Genomic DNA, 18,254 nt, shown 5'->3' on the forward strand with positions numbered 1-18,254 from the left:
TTGCCAGAGCAGTCTCCTTGAAGCTCTCAATCTGTTGTCATTTCCTTGTTCTTCTTAGTTTAGAAGAAAGCTCAGTTCCTTAACCTGCTTGAAAATGCCCTCTCTAGTCTGCATCAGGGCTTTCCTGGTGACTCAGTGGTAAGGAATAGAATACACCTTCCAATGCAGGAAGCGAGGGTTCGATCCCTGGGTCAGGAAGATCCCCTGGAGAAGGAAATGGCAACCCACTCCAGGTTTCTTGCCTGGGAAATTCCATCGACAAAGGAGCTTCACGGGCTACAGTCCATAGGGGTCACAAATTGGTCAGGACTTAGTGACTAAACAACAGCACAATCTGCGTCAAGCTTTCTTTCCCTCTCTCAGATCTTATTGTTTTCCTCTCTGTAGGTCCCATGGTGCAGCTTCCTCTGAGCTGTTCTTTGGGAAAATCATTTCTTTGTTTATGATGATAATAATATTTCTATCTGGAATGCAGTTTTCTCTACCTTCATGTGTGAATATTTTAACTGTTCTTAAAGTGAAGGGAAGTGAAGTCGCTCAGTCATGTCCGACTCTTTGTGACCCCATGGACTGTAGCCTACCAGGCTCCTCTGTCCATTGAATTCTCCAGGAAAGAATACTGGAGTGGGTTGCCATTTCCTTCTCCAGGGGATCTTCCTGACCCAGGGATTGAACCCAGGTCTCCCGAATTGAAGGCAGACGCTTTACTGTCTGAGCTACCAGGGAAAGTTCAGTTCAAATGCTAAGTCACTTTGAAACTTTACCCTGTCTTTCAACCTGAGAGTAATTTTTTCCTGTTTTGGTTTCTTTGTACATATCATAGAGTTTTTTTTTTTTTTTTTTTTTTACTAGTAGTTGCCTTATTCTTCCCTTATGGTTCTTCATACATCTGTCTTTTTCTGTAAGATTATTAGCTAAGAATGATTTTTCTTATATTTTCCCAAACCTTATGTTGTCTGCCATGTGTCCTCTATAGTATATGACCCACAAATGTCTACTGAAGGATGACCTCACAGACTCACCATTGAATTTTCTATGGGTTAGTTATTTTTACCCACAAAGTGGGTGTAATGATATTTCACACTGCATTATAAAATTATTTATCGAAGTATAACCTTACAGACATACCACTAATCTAGGGCTTTTGTATGCTATTCCCAGTACTGCCGTTTACTCTTTGAATTGCAGCCTGACATTTAATTTTTCTGTGACTTAGTTTTTTTTTACCCACAAAGTGGGTGTAATGATATTTCACTCTGCGTTATAAAATTATGTTATTTATCGAAGAACTACTTTGAACTCCCTGGGAGGAAAATGGTCAAATTTACAGAAAAAAGTAAGAGGATTTTGCCTTTGAAATATGAAAATTTTGCACATAATTTACAGATAGCTTTTTGAAATATCAAATAATCTAGAAATAGAGTTATTAATAGTGCATGTGTATGTATGTGTACACATTTGTACATGTTACAAGCTCATTTAAAATGTGATACCAATAATAGACCACAGTGAATTTGTCTGCTAAATTTTTAGCAGGCTGAAATTGCCACAGAAAAATATATTGCTTTAGTGTAGTGGTTGAGAGTCTGGACTCTGACAGTAGAATGCTTTGGTTTAAATTAATTTTTAGCCTTCTGTGACCTTGGGTAAGTTATTTGACTTTTTAATCCTTTGGTTTCCTCATTTATAAATCAGATTAATAACTGCTTTTAGTTAGAGTATCATTTTGAAGAATAACGCTGACACAGTAAATACATGTTAAGGTAAGGTAAGGTGAAGTCGCTCAGTCGTGTCCGAATCTTTGCAGCCCCACAGACTGTAGCCTACCAGGCTCTTCCATCCATGGGATTTTCCAGGCAAGAATACTGGAGTGGGTATGTTAGTTATTATTATTATGATTTTTTCGTGGAAAAATCAAACCTAGTTTGGCTTAGTTGGTGGTCAGGCTGAGGTAGCTTACCATTAGATAAGCCTGGGTTTTAATTCTTGTTCTTCTTGTGCTTCATGTATAATTTTGTGGAAGTTACCTAATTTTTTCCAATTAGATTTTTTGAGAATTGGGTGAAATAATACCTGTAAAATGTTTAACACATTGCTTGGTGCATGGCAGTTTTTAACAAACATTGTCAGTTGGCTTTATGTTCAATCCCTGGGTCAGGAAGATTCCTTGGAGAAGGAAATGGCAACCCACTGCAGTATTCTTGCCGAGGAAATGCTATGGACAGAGGAGCCTAGTGGTCTACTGTCCATGGGGTTGCAGAGAGTTGGACAGAAATGAGCAACTAAACAACAAGATGTTCTGCCTTTGTCTCAATCACACAGGCTGCTTCATTCTGTGCAGTATTTACTTTAGCATTAAAAAAAAAAATACAGCTTCCAAGTAGAAAAGAGTTGCTGTTGTAAAGAGAAAAAAAACTTAGAATAGATCTAAGTGTACATATAAAGAAAACAAGGCTTTTTTAGACCTATCCTGAAAACATTTTGTTTACTATGAGATTGGATCTTCCACTGACCCTCCTGAGTGTTACGAAAAAAGCCCTTGAACTGCTCTAAGGTTGGATCTGGTGCCAATTCTAGTGAAATAAGAAGCCAGAAAAAATTCTGCTTCTTTCATTCCATGATCTCCAAACTGAGGGAGGAGTGTGCTGTATAACCCAGTGGGCAAGGGGACGTGTAAGACAGTCTATTTACACTTGTTTTATCAAAGAATAGTTACTATATAGGTTGACAGTAATGCATATAGCAAATGTACTAAATATAAATATATTAAGGTGGGGCTCAGATGTTCATGCACCCACTCACATACATGCGCACACACACACTCTCTACACTAAGCTCTCAAGACTCGCTCAATAAAGTAGGAATTCTAGAATAAGCAAATAAACAAAGTTTAGATATTTGCTGGTGGTATAATTTGGATGTTACTCAGTTATCTGAATTCATGAGATCTCTGGTTTCCTATAATGTGCCATCCATAACATGGGGAATAAGAACTTTGCTCTGAGTCCTTTTCTATAGTTGATTCTTTTAAAGATGCCTCTTTTGGTAAAGGTGAGGTGGAATATTTAGAGTCACTAAAATTGTTTCACAGAAATTGAGGAAAAGGTCTGTTGAGCTGATTTGTCTGATTATTTTTTTCTTAAACTGCCTCTGTTGGATTAAGATAAAGCAGTTAAGTGAAAAAGCCAGTAGATGTTCATTAAATCACTTTTGAAAATTGAGTTTTAACATTGTGATTTAAAGTGAAACAGACTTGGATTCAGATCCTTGCTCTCGATTGTGCTAGCAGTGGTGCTTCTTTGTGGGAAGAGGTGAGAGTAAAATAAGTAGCTTCCTCCTAGATTGATTGTAAATAGTCAGTCTGGCACAGCGTCTGCCACATAGCAAGCAAGCCCTCAGGAGATGCCGGTATTCATTATTGTTATGGTAGTAGAGGTGGTGAAAAAAGTAAACGTTTCTTTTTTTCCTCCCTTCTGATTTATTTATTTATTTTGACATATAGTTATTTTAATGTTGTGTAAGTTTCAAGAGTACAACAAAGTGAGTCAGTTATACTATATATATATATATATATTCTTTTTAGATTTTTTTCCCTTTATAAATCATTACAGGATATTGAGTATAGTTCCCTGTGCTATACATTGGGTCCCTGTTGTTTGCCTATCGTGTATATAGTCGTGTATTTATATTCATTCCAAACTCGTAATTTTTCTCTCCCTCCAACTCCTGCAACCCCCTTTCATAACCATAAGTTTGTTTTATATGTTTGTGTTTCATCTTCTGTTTTGTTAATAAGTTCACTTATATAATTTTTTTAGATTCTGCATGTAAGTCTTTCTCTGTCTGCTGAGTTACTTAATGTGATAATCACTAGGTTCATCCATGTTGCTGCAAATGGCATTATTTCATTTGTTTTATGACTGAGTAATATTCCAGTGTGTGTGTGTATGTGTGTGTGTGTATGAATGTACACATTACATCTTCTGAAGTAACCATTTGTTATACTATAGAGCTTGATTAACTTTAAAAGAACAAAAATTGCAGGTAAACTAAGCAGGTTTAGAGATGGAGAATTTCTCTGCAAAGTTTGAATATGCGGTCATAGTATTTAAGCTGACCTCTGATCCATCAATTTATTGCATACTGTATTTGTTTCTTTTTATTAAAGAGGTTATGTGTAGGGGATAATGAAAGTCATGGATATTTTTGTTTATTTTTGGCTGTGTTGGGTGTTCATCACTGCATGTGGGCTTTCCCTAGTTGCAGCAAGCGGGGGCTACTGCCTAGTTGCAGTCCTCAGACTTCTCATTGCAGTGGGTTCACTTGTTATACAGCATAGGCTCTAGGATGCCTGGATTTCAGTAGTTGTAACATGTGGGCTCACTAGTTGCAGCTACCAGACTCTAGAGCACAGGCTCAGTATTTGTGGTACACAGCCTTAGTTGCCCCTGCGGCATGTGGGATCCTCCTGGAGCAGGGACCAAACTCGTGTCCTCTGCGTTGGCAGATGGATTCTGAACCACTGGACCACCAGGGAAGTCTAATACTGTATTATATTTGAAAAGGATCATATTTATGTTGTCTTTCAGCAAGATTAAATTTACTTTCACACTGGGAAAAACAATTTACCTAATCAAAGATGATCTTACAGTCTTGGTTAGGTTCTGTGAAGGTCTCTGTGACATCCTGTCACCAATTATCATTTAACATTTGATGAGATGTTCTGTCTCACTTTTTCTTTGTTCCAGCTCTTTCCTTGAACCTTAATTGTACAAATATGTCCTGAGACACCAACTTCTTGATGCCTGTTAAATTCATCAGCGCTTCTTGACAGCTTGACATGAGCGCTGCTCTCTTTGTGAGGGAGCTTAGAGTTTAGAAGTAACTTTATGGATCATTTCCCCGGTTGATGTCACAAAAGTTCACTTTAGAACCTGTATGAATAATCTTTCAGGGTGAAGGTAATTCATGGAAAGCATTATCTACAGAATGAAGCCAAACAATCTAGGATTTAAAATTTTTTCCATATAATGTTAATTAAATTGTTTTACCTTCTTAATGTCCTTGTTTGTAAAATTACACTTTCTGTTGTTCAAGTATTTCATACTCCTTAGTTTAAAAGTCCTGTTCACCAATATTCTTAGGACTATGAATATAAATACTGAAGAAACTCTGAGCTTATTTATAAATGTACCATGTTATATGCTTAGTATTAGAGATAATTATAGGAATAACCTGATTTTCTCATTCTCTTTTACAAATTAAGCTGTTCTCTTAAGTTTCTCAGAAGAGTAAAACCTTTACTCTTCATCTGTTTCTGAGATATACTTTCATCACTTCCAAATAGATTTGCAGGAGTACTGGTATGCTACTCATCTTCCAATATTTCAGTCCGTGGCTTGAGTTCCCTGATTTTGCTTAACTAATTTATCATGGTTGGAAGGCTCAATTACTACTGCAAATTTATGTTCTGTCTCCTTGTCACCTTTCTCATTTTTAAGTTTAACATTCACTAACTACTTGGTGTTATTTTTGCTGCATATGTTTAAATAACACTAAAAGAATGCCTGAATCTTCAGTTGATATTTTACAAGTTTAGTTAGAAAGTGTCCAAAAGGTTTAAAAAATAATTTAAAGTGGCAACACTGACCTAGATTGAAAAAAGAAAGCCATACAACTATAAAAATATATTTCGGTTTAGTCACTCAGTTCTGTCTGGCTCTTAGTGACCCCATGGACTACAGCACACCAGGCTTCCTTGTCTATCACCAACCTCTGGAACTTGCTCAAACTCATGTCCCTCGAGTTGGTGATGCCATCCAAGCATCTCATTTTCTGTCATCACCTTCTCCTCCTGCCTTCAATCTTTCCCAGCATCAGGGTCTTTTCTTAGGAGTCAGTTCTTCACATCAGGTGACCTAAGTATTGGAGTTTCAGCCTCAGCATCAGTCCTTCCAATGAATATTCAGTATTGATTTCCTTTAGGGTTGACTGGTTTGATCTCCTTGCAGTCCAAGGGACTCTCAAGAGTCTTCTCCAGTACCACAGTTCAAAAGCATCAATTCTTTGATACTCAGCTTTCTTTATAGTCCAACTCTCACATCCATACATGACTACTGGAAAAACCATAGCTTTGACTAGACAGACCTTTGTTGGCAAAGAAATGTCTCTGCTTTTTAATACACTGTCTAGGTTTGTCATAGCTTTTCTTTGAAAGAGTAAGTGTCTTTTAATTTCACGGCTGCAGTCACCATCTGCAGTGATTTTGGAGCCCAAGAAAATAAAGTCTGTCACTGTGTCCCCATCTATTTGCCATGGGATGATGGGGCTGGTTACCTTGATCTTAAGTTTTCTGAATGTTGAGTTTTAAACCAACTTTTCACTCTCCTCTTTGACTCTCATGAAGAGGCTCTTTAGGTCTTGGCTTTCTGCGCTAAGGGTGGTATCATCTGCATATCTGAGGTTATTGATATTTCTCCTGGCAATCCTGATTCAGCTTGTGCTTTATCCAGCCTGAGATTAGGATGATGTACTCCTGCATGTAAGTTAAATAAGTAGGGTGACAATATACAGCCTTGATGTACTCCTGAAAGGTTGTTGCTGAACCATGAAAAGATGCTAGGATTCTTGGCCTCCGGAAGAGAAGAATTCAGTCTGGGGCCAGGGGTGAGGCTTGATCGCTCAGAGCTTTTGTGTAATAAAGTTTTATTAAAGGATGAAAGAGACAGAGAAAGCTTCTGATATAGACATCAGAAGGGGGCAGAAAGATTACCTCCTTGCTAGTGTTAGCAACGGAGTTATATACCTTTTAATTAGTTATTACAATGAATCAAAAGAATGTCTCAAGTTTGTGAAAATTTTACCAGACCTATTCCCACTAGGATAACAAGATTAGAATTTAACAATAGAAAGATCCTCCAGACCCACTCCCATAATATACATTCTAAGATATCAGGATTAGTCAGAAAGTTTTCGGGAAGGAAAAACTGTCCTCCAGCAATACATTGTTGTTGTATAATCCCTAGTACAGAGTTTAAACTGAGTTGTGTAATTGACTAAGACTAAGGAAATGGCAACCCAATCCAGTGTTCTTGCCTGGAGAATCCCAGGGACGGGGGAGCCTGGTGGGCTGCTGTCTATGGGGTCACACAGAGTCGGACACGACTGAAGTGACTTAGCAGCAGCAGCAGCAGCAAGGAATGTAGAAGAAAAAGGTTTGTCCTTTTCTCCTTGAGAATTCCAGACCCCCAATCTCCACTTTGAGAGCCCCTGACCCCTTTCTCCTCCTTGGGGACCTTGAACTTATCAATCTGCCTAGGAATTGACTCTCTCACTCTTTTCCAAATTTGGAACCAGTCTGTTGTTCCATGTCTGGTTCTATTGTTGCTTTTTGAGCTACACAGATTTCTCAGGAGGCAGGTAAGGTGGTCTGGTATTCCCATCTCTTTAAGAGTTTTCCACAGTTTGTTGTGATCCCACACAGTCAAATTTGGGCTTTGGAGTAGTCAGTAAAGCAGAAGCAGATGGTTTTCTGGAACTCTCTTGCTTTTTCTATGATCCAGCTGATGTTGGCAATTTGATTTGTCAAAAATGTCTTAATACTGTGCTTATATGATGAAGATTTTAAAATTCAGTGATTGATTCCTCAAATATTAATAATACAGGAGCATGTTGTTTAGCACGTGTGAAGCCATTTTGTCAGTGTACATGAACCCCTGTCTTTGATTCTCCTGTGAACACTGAAGCAAAAAACTAGGTTATTGCCCCGCAATCCATCTGTTTATCACCAACTCTGTGTGTGTGTGTGTGTTAGTTGCTTAGTTGTGTCCGACTCTTTGCGACCCCATAAACTGCAGCCCACCAGGCTCCTCTGTCCATGGGATTCTCCAGACAAGAACACTGGAGTGGGTTGCCATTTCCTTCTCCAAAAGGAACTATAGAAAGAAAGAAAGTGATGTCCCTCAGTCGTGTCTGACTCTTTGTGACCCCATGGACTGTATCCTGCCAGGCTCCTCCATCCATAGAATTTTCCAGGCAAGAGTACTGGAGTGGGTTGCTATTTCCTTCTCCAATCAACAGCTCTACAAGGGTAGTAAAGCCAAAAGCTACTATGTGAGCAGTTTTTGCTAATATCTTAGCATACTGTACCTCACTTTTCTTAAACATATAACTTTCTGTGTGTGTACATTTGTTGTTGTTCAGTTGCTCAGTCATGTCTGACTCTTTGTGACCCCATGGGCCGCAGCATGCCAGGCTTCCCTGTCCTTCACCATCTCCTGGAGTTTGTTCAAACTCAAGTCCATCAAGTCAGTGATGCCATTCAGCCATCTCATCCTCTGTTGCCCCCTTCTCCTCCTGCCCCCAATCTTTCCCAGCATCAGGGTCTTTTCCAGTGAGTCAGTTTTTTGCATCAGGTGGCCAAAGTATTGGAACTTTAGCATCATCAGCAGCTTCAAGTAGTTCTCAGAAGTGGATAGAAGTGGCAGCCTTATTTCCATAGGGTGGTGTATTGTTTTGACTATTTTCTTCGTAGTGATAATTATAGGAAGTAAAGCTCTACATTTTTTTGGTGTTTGGAGTTTGTTGGCGTGGTTGCTGGAGATACTTTGTAGAGTAAGAATGCTTTCAAATGGGAGAATGGATTTAAATATTGAGATGTAGTCCTCCATAGGTATTCAAACCTTGAATGCTTGTGAAGAGAAAAGCAAGTTTGTACAAACTTGGTCGCCGTTCTCAGCTAAAGTTTAGAATTATGCAGAGATGAAGTGAAAGCTTTTGATGTTTTGGTAATAGCTCTTGAGATCTCAAGAAATGGAAAAAGCTGCAGAAGCAAAACTATTGAAAAGCCAAGCCACCTTGTTCCTGAATCCCTAAAACCAAGAATAATTCCAGAAGCTTAGGTTTTTTTCCTATAAATAGTGTAGAGGAATTAGCCTTGCCATTAAGTAGGAATTGAGCACTATACCAGTCTGAAACACTTGAGACCAAAACTAGCCAGAGACCAAGCTCTGTTTTACTTTACAATCCCTTTCTCTATCCTACCCTGACCTTTGTTTTAAGAAGTACTTTTATAATAATTGAGGGATCTCATTTTTAATATTTCTGCTGGATCTGTTATATTTAAACTAATTGCCTTCCTGTAGTCATTACTTTCTGGAGAAGGCAATGGCACCGCGCTCCAGTACTCTTGCCTGGAAAATCCCACGGACGGAGGAGCATGGTAGGCTGCAGTCCATGGGGTCACTAAGAGTCGGACATGACTGAGCGACTTCACTTTCACTTTTCACTGTCATGCATTGGAGAAGGAAATGGCAAGCCACTCCAGTGTTCTTGCCTGGAGAATCCCAGTGACGGGGGAGCCTGGTGGGCTGCTGTCTATGGGGTCGCACAGAGTCGGACATGACTGAAATGACTTAGCAGGCCGGCAGTAGTCATTACTTTCTAGACTACACCCCCTTCCCTCCTGACCTGTCTGCACATTAATCTAGTCATGTCTTTTGTCCTATTTCAAAAATGTCCATGAAATCCAAAGTCTCTATCAGGAAACACACATTCTCTCACAATTAGGATAGCCACGTATCCCATATTTAATGATTCTATTGTGTGTCCTATATTGACTTTATTAGGATGCACTAAATATCGTGTATTTAGCATTTCTAATACAATATAAAAATTCAGCAGTTAAAGGTTTTTTATTTTTCCAACACAATAACTGACACTTAAATCTTTTATATGGCAATACTAGTTGAAAATCATTCCTGCAGAAGTATAGATCTGTATACTCCTTTATGGTCTCTCCTGTAGGTTATTCTGAAGGGAAATGAGAATTAAAAGTATTTAGTTTTTATATTCAATAAAGGAATAGACTGTTCTTTGCCCGAAGTCCCAAATCATGAATATGTAACAATCATTAATTAGAAACAACAATGGATCAGTGCACATGCTGTGAAAATCAGCCATTCAATGACAGCCTCACTCCAGTGGCCATGCCTCTGCAAATCAGCCATTCAGTAAGAGCACAGTCCAATACCTGCCCATCTGAAAGGTAACAAATCAGTCATCACCCCTGGTTTCTGAAAGTCAGCCAATCAGTGACTGCTACTGTAAAGTTCAGTATGCTATGCTATGCTAAGTCACTTCAGTTGTGTCTGACTCTGTGCGACCCCATAGACAGCAGCCCACCAGGCTCCCCGGTCCCTGGGATTCGCCAGGCAAGAATACTGGAGTGGCTTGCCGTTTCCTTCTCCAATGCATGAAAGTGAAAAGTGAAAGTGAAGTCACTCAGTCGTGTCCGACCCTTAGCGACCCCATGGACTGCAGCCTACCAGGCTCCTCCACCCATGGGATTTTCCAGGCAAGAGTACTGGAGTGGGTGCCATTGCCTTCTCCAAAGTTCAATATACCTGTTTAAAATTTATTAATGAATATTCAGTGGACAAAAGATCAAAGTATGTTGGATATAGCCACTCTAGAAATTATGTTAAAATGTAAATGGACCCAGGACTCCCTTCTCAGCTACACATAGAACACATAGTATCCAGAAAATCAACAGATATTCAAAGATCTGAACAATACAGTCAACCAGTAGAATCTATCTGGCACACATAGAACATGCTTCCCAACAACAGCAGAATAGAAGTGGAACATTAGCCAAGTTAGACTATATTCTTGGCCATAAGATGAACCTCAATAAATTTAAAACAATTGAAGTCATAGACAGTATGTGCTAATTTGCTTCAGTCGTGTCCGACTCTGTGCAACCCTATGGACTGTAGCCCCCCAGGCTACTCTGTCCATGGGGATTCTCTAGGCAAGAATACTGGGGTGCGTTGCCATTTCCTTCTCCACATAGAGAGTATGGTCTCTGACAACAGATTGAAAGTGGAAATCCATAACAAATATAACAAGAAGAAAAGTGATTTATAGATCAAAGAGGAAGTCTCAAAGGAAATTTTTAGAAATACTTCAAATTGAGTATGCTGCTGCTGCGGCTAAGTCGCTTCAGTTGTGTCTGACTCTGTGCGACCCCATAGATGGCAGCCCACCAGGCTCCACCGTCCCTGGGATTCTCCAGGCAAGAGTACTGGAGTGGGGTGCCATTGCCTTCTCCAGTGCATGAAAGTGAAAAGTGAAAGTGAAGTCGCTCAATTGTGTCCAACTCTAGCGACCCAATGGACTGCAGCCTACCAGGCTCCACCGTCCCTGGGATTTTCCAGGCAAGAGTACTGGAGTGGGTTGCCATTGCTGTCTCCCAAATTGAGTATAAGTGAAAATAAAACATATCAAAATATGTCAGAGATAGCTAAACTAGTGCTGACAGGGAAATCTGTAGCCCTAAATGATTACATTAGAAATCAGAAAAGTTTTCAAATCAATAATCGAAATCCCTAACACAAGAAATTACCAAAAAAAAAAAAAGAGAGAGAGAAAAAATAAATCCAAAGCAATAATAAAGATAAAAACAGAAACCAGGAAATTCAAAATAAGAAAACAGTAGAGTGACATTAGCAAATGGCAGACTGGGTGGTTCCAATGCTCAGCCCCTCCACAGAAACAACGAGAACAGTGAATAAGCAACTGCAAATGGATGAAAATATGATGGCTTCCAGCAGGGGAGCTGCAAAGCGCAGAAACTGAGAATCCTGCATAGAAAACCAGAGACAGCATTTTGCCTGTGTCACCTCCACCCCTTGGTCTGACCTTCCCCCACAAAGAAGAGAACAGGAGGGCCCTAGCGATCCTCATCACCCCTGTAGACACTGGTGGCTCTCACCATGGAGGACCTATGCAGTCTTCCTTAACCCTGGACTCAGCTGCCAGAGCGTCCAGAGTCCCTTGTTGCTGTGCTCCCCTGCCACATAAACAAATGAGCCATTGCTGTCTCTACCCTCTCCCAGGAGGAGGACCAGTTAGCCCCACCAGACCCTGACTCCACAGTCACTCAACTCGTGCCCACACCTTCGACACCAGCACTACCACTGCAGCAGGTGTTTCTGTTCCCCAGTCCCAGGCACTGTGGTCATTCTGTGCCCCCAAGCCCTGGACTTCAACTCCATACGTGCCCACACCTTGGACACCGATGCCACTATCAGTGAGTGTGCTTGTGTTTTCATCTGAGGAACTATAGTTGTTCTACAGGATGTGAGCTCCTGGCTGCTTCCTGTGCATCCCATGCCCCAGTCATGTATGCCATTACTGGCACAAGTGCCCCAGATCCTACTGATGAAATCAAGAGGCCTACATGCCACACTCAGTGCCAAGAAAGATTGCTTTGGCCAATACTTCCCCCATATGGGAAGAAAAGAATAAGAGGACGTCAGAAGCCTTTACCACCAAGGATCCAACAGCTCTTACCCTGAATAGCCAAAGCAGTCTTGAGAAATAATAACAAAGTTGGAAAAATCACACTTCCTTATTACAAGATATATTGCAAATCTACCTTGATCAAGACAGTATGCTACTGGCACAGGAAAAGGTGGATAGGCCAGTGGAACAGAACAGAGAGTCAAGATAAAAATTTACACTCTTTTGGTCAACCAGTCTTTGACAGTGGTGCCAACACAGAATTGGAAAAGGATCATCTCATCAGTAAATGGCATTGAAAAAAATGGATGTACACATGCATAAAAATGGAGTTGGATTCTTGTATGTAAAAGTGTTAGTCACTCAGTTGTGTCTGACTCTTGAGACCCCAAGAAATGTAGCTTGCCAGGATCCTGTGTCCATGGATTTCCCAGGCAAGAATACTGGAATAGGTTGCCATTTCCTTCTCCAGGGGATCTTCCTGAGCCAGGGATCAAACCAGTGTCTCCTGCATTGGCAGGCAGACTTCTTATATCACACTATATATAAAAATCAACTTACAATTGGTTAAAACTCCTAGGGGAAATCTTTGAGGTGGGGGAGGCATGGTGAGCACCTTGAAATTGGTCTAGGCAGTGATTTTTTTGGATATGACACCAAAAACACAAGCAACAGAAGCAAAATAGACAAATTATCAAAGTATAAAACTTCTACTCAGCAAAGGAAGCAGTTGACAAAATGAAAAGGCAACCTGTGGAACTGGAGAAAATATTTGCAATCCATATAAGGGGTTAATGTCCAAAATATATAAGGAACTCATAAAGCTCAACAGCACACACACACACACACACAAAAAGGCAAATAATCTGTTACAGATGAGCAAAGGGCTTCAGCAGATGTTTTTCTCAAAGACTTACAAATGGCTAGCAGGTACATAAAAAGATCCCCAGCTTCACAAAATGCAAATCAAAGCCACAGTGAGGTATCATCTCACGCCATTTAGAATGGCTATTATCAGAAAGACAAAACAAGTGATGAGGAAGATGTGGGAATAAAGAAACCCTATTCACTGTTTGTTGTAATGTAAATTACCAATGTAAATTGGTACAGCTGTCAGAGAAAAAGTACAGAGATTGCTCAGTAACAATATAACTACCATATGATCAGAAATCTTTTAAGTATATACCCAAAGGAAATCAAATCATAAACTGGAGAGAGAGCTGTACTCCCAAGGTCATTTCACTATTATTCATAATAGCCAAGATAGAGAAACAACCTAAGCCTTCACCATCAGATGAGTGAAGAAAGTTTTAAAATATATACATCACTCTATACATATAGGAATGAAATCCTGTCATTTGTTCATCATAGATGAACCTGAAGGATGTTAGATAATTGAAATAAGCCAGATGCAAAAACACAAACATGGCATGATCTCATTTCAATTAAAATCTAAAATAGTCAGAATCATAGAAGCAGAGAGTAGACTGGTGGTTTCCAGGGCGTGGGAAAAGTGGGAAATTTGATAATGTTAGTTAAGAGGTATAAAGTTTCAATTATCCGAGATGAGTAAGTTCTGGAGATCTAATGTACTGCAATGTGACTATAGTTAACAATACGTTATTACATAATTGAAAATTACTAAGAGGGTGGCTCTTAAGTGTTCTCACCATAGAAAAAGAAAGTTGTGCTAACTATTGAAAAGATGAATATGTTAATTTTCTTAAATGTGGTGATTATGTAACAATTGTAGTTTCCAAGGCCAGCATACAGGGAATTGTATATGCACGTTAAATCATCAAGTTGTACACCTTAAATATATACAAGCCTTAAATATATGCAAACCTTATTTATCAAATATACCTAAATAGTTTAAAAAAAAAGAAAGAAAATTAATGAAACAAAAAACTGGTTTCTTGAAAGGATCATTATTGGTAAACCTCTGGCAAGACTGTAAAAACAAATTTAGAAAGATAAAAATTGCCTATATCAGGAGTAAAAAATAAGATATCAGCACAGATCCTGCACACATTAGAAACACAGCAAGAGAATACTTTAAACAACTTTATACCCATAAATGGATAATTTAGAAGAAAAAAATCAATTCTTTGAAAACCACACACTCCCAGAACTCAGCCAAGGTGGAATAATCTAAATATCTCTTTATCCATTAAAGAAATTAAACTTGTAATTTAAAAGGTTCTGAAAAGGAAATCTCCAGTTCTGGGTGTTTCACTGGAGAATTCTACCAAACATTTGAAGAATTAATGCCAATTTTACACAGTTTCTTCTAGGAAAGTGGAGGGAACACCTACTGAGTCATGTTTGAAGCTAATAGTACTTTGATATTGAAAATAGACAAGGCAGTATAGAAAAAAAAAAAAAGCATAGACCATTATTTCTCACTTGCTTAGATACAGAGATCCTCAACAGGAATCATAGAACCACGGGTAATTACTAGTGTTCCTCCTTATAGAAAGTAACAGAATTCGTCACTTAAGTGAAAATATTAATTCAGCGCTCCTTTAACGATAGCCTCAAAATTCAGTTGATTTATGATCAGATTCAACAGGTTTTTATTGTTTCATTTTGTTCTCTTCATTTATATCCCTAATGTTTTCAAGTATAATTGCTTTTACAAATTGAACCAAATCCTCTTTTTTATAAATTGAGGCTCTCATTCGTCTTTTCTGAAATAGTTTTGCACCTTTTTAAAATTTTTCTATATTTTTTGTAGTATTCAGTCTGCTTCATCTGAAGTTCTCCTCCTTTTTAAAGAAGGTATCTAAAATGTTGCAATATGTTCATGATTAGGTTAAACCTTCCTCTTTTTGACCTGGTAAAACTGAAATCGGTTTGAGTTATAGTAATCTATTCCCTGGGTGGTTCAGCAGTAAATAATCCACCTGCCAACCTGGAGACTTGGGTTCTGTCCCTAGGTCGAGAAGATCCTCTGGAGAAAGAAATGGCAACCGACTCTATTTTTCTTGCCTGGGAAATCCCATGGACAGAGGAGCCTAGGGGGCTGCAGTCCATGGGGTCGCAAAGAGTCGGACATGACTTAGTAACTGAACCACCACCACCAATGTACTAAATTTCCATGACATTTGCATGTGAACTTCTTGACATTTTCTGATGGTAGGTTTTCAAAAAGCAGTACATTTACGTGGCAGTCAAATATGGAATGGCATGTACCATAGGAGGAAATGTTTAATTTGATTTATACACTGTAATTCCTGTCTTTAAAAAGACACCTTGTACTTGTTTGAAAATAATTTTTTCAGTTTTGAGCATAGTACATTCCTAGAAATTTAACATTTTCCCTCAGAAGTGATGATTCTCTGAAAATAAATTGTTTTAAGGGGGTGGGGGTGTCCTATATCTTACCATGGATATTATCTGTTTTAAAGGAAGAAAATAAGTCTTTAGGTTTATTTGGTGACATGACTCTTTTTGCTTTTTGGTGCTTAATAACTCTTGCGGTCATAATAAACAGTAATAGTTGCATAACCCTTTTCACAGTGTTGTATTTTGCTTACACTTGTAGTTTCCAAGGCCAGCATGTAGGAAATTGTTTATTGCTCCTTAATTAGGTTTCCAGCAGTTAGAAGAAGCAAGAGGGTGCCTGGCTTATGGCACTGCAGTATGTCCTGTTAGGCTTCCCTTGGCTGTAGTTAAAGACAAAAGAGAAAACAGCAAGCATTCTTTTACTTTATACCTTTTACTTTCTCTATATATGAGAACTCTTTGTTTAAAGTTAAGCATTGGGAAGTAATAATATGAACATTAAATAAGTGGAGTATATATTTAGATCCTTTTTTAAAAGGTTGTAATTATGCCAAGGTACGAATTATCTTTCTTATTCAATTGTAACTATTTTCCATTGCTGTTTAACTCACCCTTGAGTAATATCTGCATTCTTCAAGCTTTAAAATGCTCCATAATATGTTAGTAATGTAGTTAGGATACCCTTCAATAGCTTTATGGCAAAAGCCCTTGTACTACAGAATCATGTAAATACTGAATGTTTATCAAGTACCTGGTTTAATTATATGTTAAAGCTTTTAAGTATGTTTAGGGATTCGTGCAACAAACATTCATTGACCATCTATTATGTGCCAAGAAGAAAAATCCAAGTTGTGTTCCTTTAATGTTTAATGAGATTAGTGAAGGTATAAGTAGTATTTACATAGGAAAACAACTCATAATCTATGACAGTAAATTATCAGTTGGCTCTCAGTTTGCAGAGACATTTTAAGAAAGAGGCAAATTTCACTTTTGGTCTATAGCAGATGTAAGTAACATCAAAGGTGATGTAATCTATGAAGGTGAAGATGATTTGGTTAAGGGAAGGGCTAGGGACTGCATTGTGGTAGAGAAGCAAGAACAAACTGCAGGAATGGTAAGACAGTGACTTGCACTCAAGAGATATAGATCATTCAGTAAGAGTGTAGGAGTCACTGTGGAAGGTCAGATGAATTGCCAGGATGGGGAGGCATGGGGGCCTGGATGGTGGAAGGCTGTGCATTTAGACTATACTCTGAGAATGAAATAATGAAAGCAGAGTTTTCTTTTGACTGAAAAAAAAAAAATAATGTCCTTATATATGTCCACTGTAGAAGAACTAGAAGGGGCTTCCCAGGTGATGCAGTTGGGTAAAGAATCTGCCTGCCGGTACATGAGACACAAGAGATGTGAGTTCAGTCTCTGGGTTGGGAAGATCCCCTGGAGAAGGGCAGCACAGTCCACTCCAGTATTCTTGCCTAGAGAATCGCATGGACAGAGGAGCCTGGCAGGCTATAGTGTATGGAGTTGCAAAGAGTTGGACCCAACTGAGCATGTGCACACATACATAGAATTATAGTGGTAGCAAAAGGAGAAAATAAAAACATGAAATGGGGTTTTTTAGAAATACTAATTTGGTGATATCCAGGATGGATGAAATAAGGGCAGTAATGACTGAAGACAGGAGACCAAGGATACTATTCCCATGGTCCTCTTTCTCTCACTCCTCACTGTGTACCCTTCTTTTTAGTATACCCTTCAACTGGCTCAGTTCAGTTCAGTTCAGTTCAGTCACTCAGTCGTTTCCAGCTCTTTGCGACCCCATGAATCACAGCACGCCAGGCCTCCCTGTCCATTACCAACTCCCGGAGTTCACTCAGACTCACATCCATTGAGTCCGTGATGCCATCCAGCCATCTCATCCTCTGTCGTCCCCTTCTCCTCCTGCCCCAAATCCCTCCCAGCATCAGAGTCTTTTCCAATGAGTCAACTCTTCGCATGAGGTGGCCAAAGTACTGGAGTTTGAGCTTTAGCGTCATTCCTTCCGAAGAACACCCAGGACTGATCTCCTTTAGAATGGACTGATTGGATCTCCTTGCAGTCCAAGGGACTTTCAAGAGTCTTCTCCAACACCACAGTTCAGAAGCATCAGTTCTTTGGTGTTCAGCTTTCTTAACAGTCCAACTCTCATATCCATACATGACCTCTGGAAAAACCATAGCCTTGACTACACGGACCTTAGTTGGCAAAGTAATATCTCTGCTTTTGAATATGCTATCTAGGTTGTTCATAACTTTCCTTCCAAGGAGTAAGCGTCTTTTAATTTCATAGCTGCAATCACCATCTGCAGTGATTGTGGCAAAAGCTTGAAATATGAATCAGAGCCTGATAAGAATGCAATCTGAATAGAACTTTCCCTGGTGGCTCAGACGGTAAAGTGTCTGTCTACAATGTGGGAGACCTGGGTTCGATCCTTGGGTCGGGAAGATTCCCTGGAGAAGGAAACGACAACCCACTCCAGTACTCTTGCCTAGAAAATCCCCTGGATGAAGGAGCTTGGCGCAGGCTACTGTCCATGGGATCGCAAAGAGTCGGGCACGACTGAGCGACTTCACTTCACTTCACTAGGTTTAAAAGTTTGAAATAAAAGGAAACATTGCATGTTA

At 39.3% G+C, this 18,254-nt stretch overlaps 1 protein-coding gene across 2 annotated transcripts in view; it reads left to right on the plus strand.

Moving 5' to 3' along the window:
- Positions 1-18,254, plus strand: part of RABGAP1L (RAB GTPase activating protein 1 like) — a 719,827-nt gene that overhangs the window by 346,714 nt on the left and 354,859 nt on the right. The window lies entirely within an intron of this gene.

The sequence above is a fragment of the Capra hircus genome, chromosome 16, assembly GCF_001704415.2.
Source record: "Capra hircus breed San Clemente chromosome 16, ASM170441v1, whole genome shotgun sequence".
In the NCBI taxonomy this organism is placed as follows: domain Eukaryota; kingdom Metazoa; phylum Chordata; class Mammalia; order Artiodactyla; family Bovidae; genus Capra; species Capra hircus.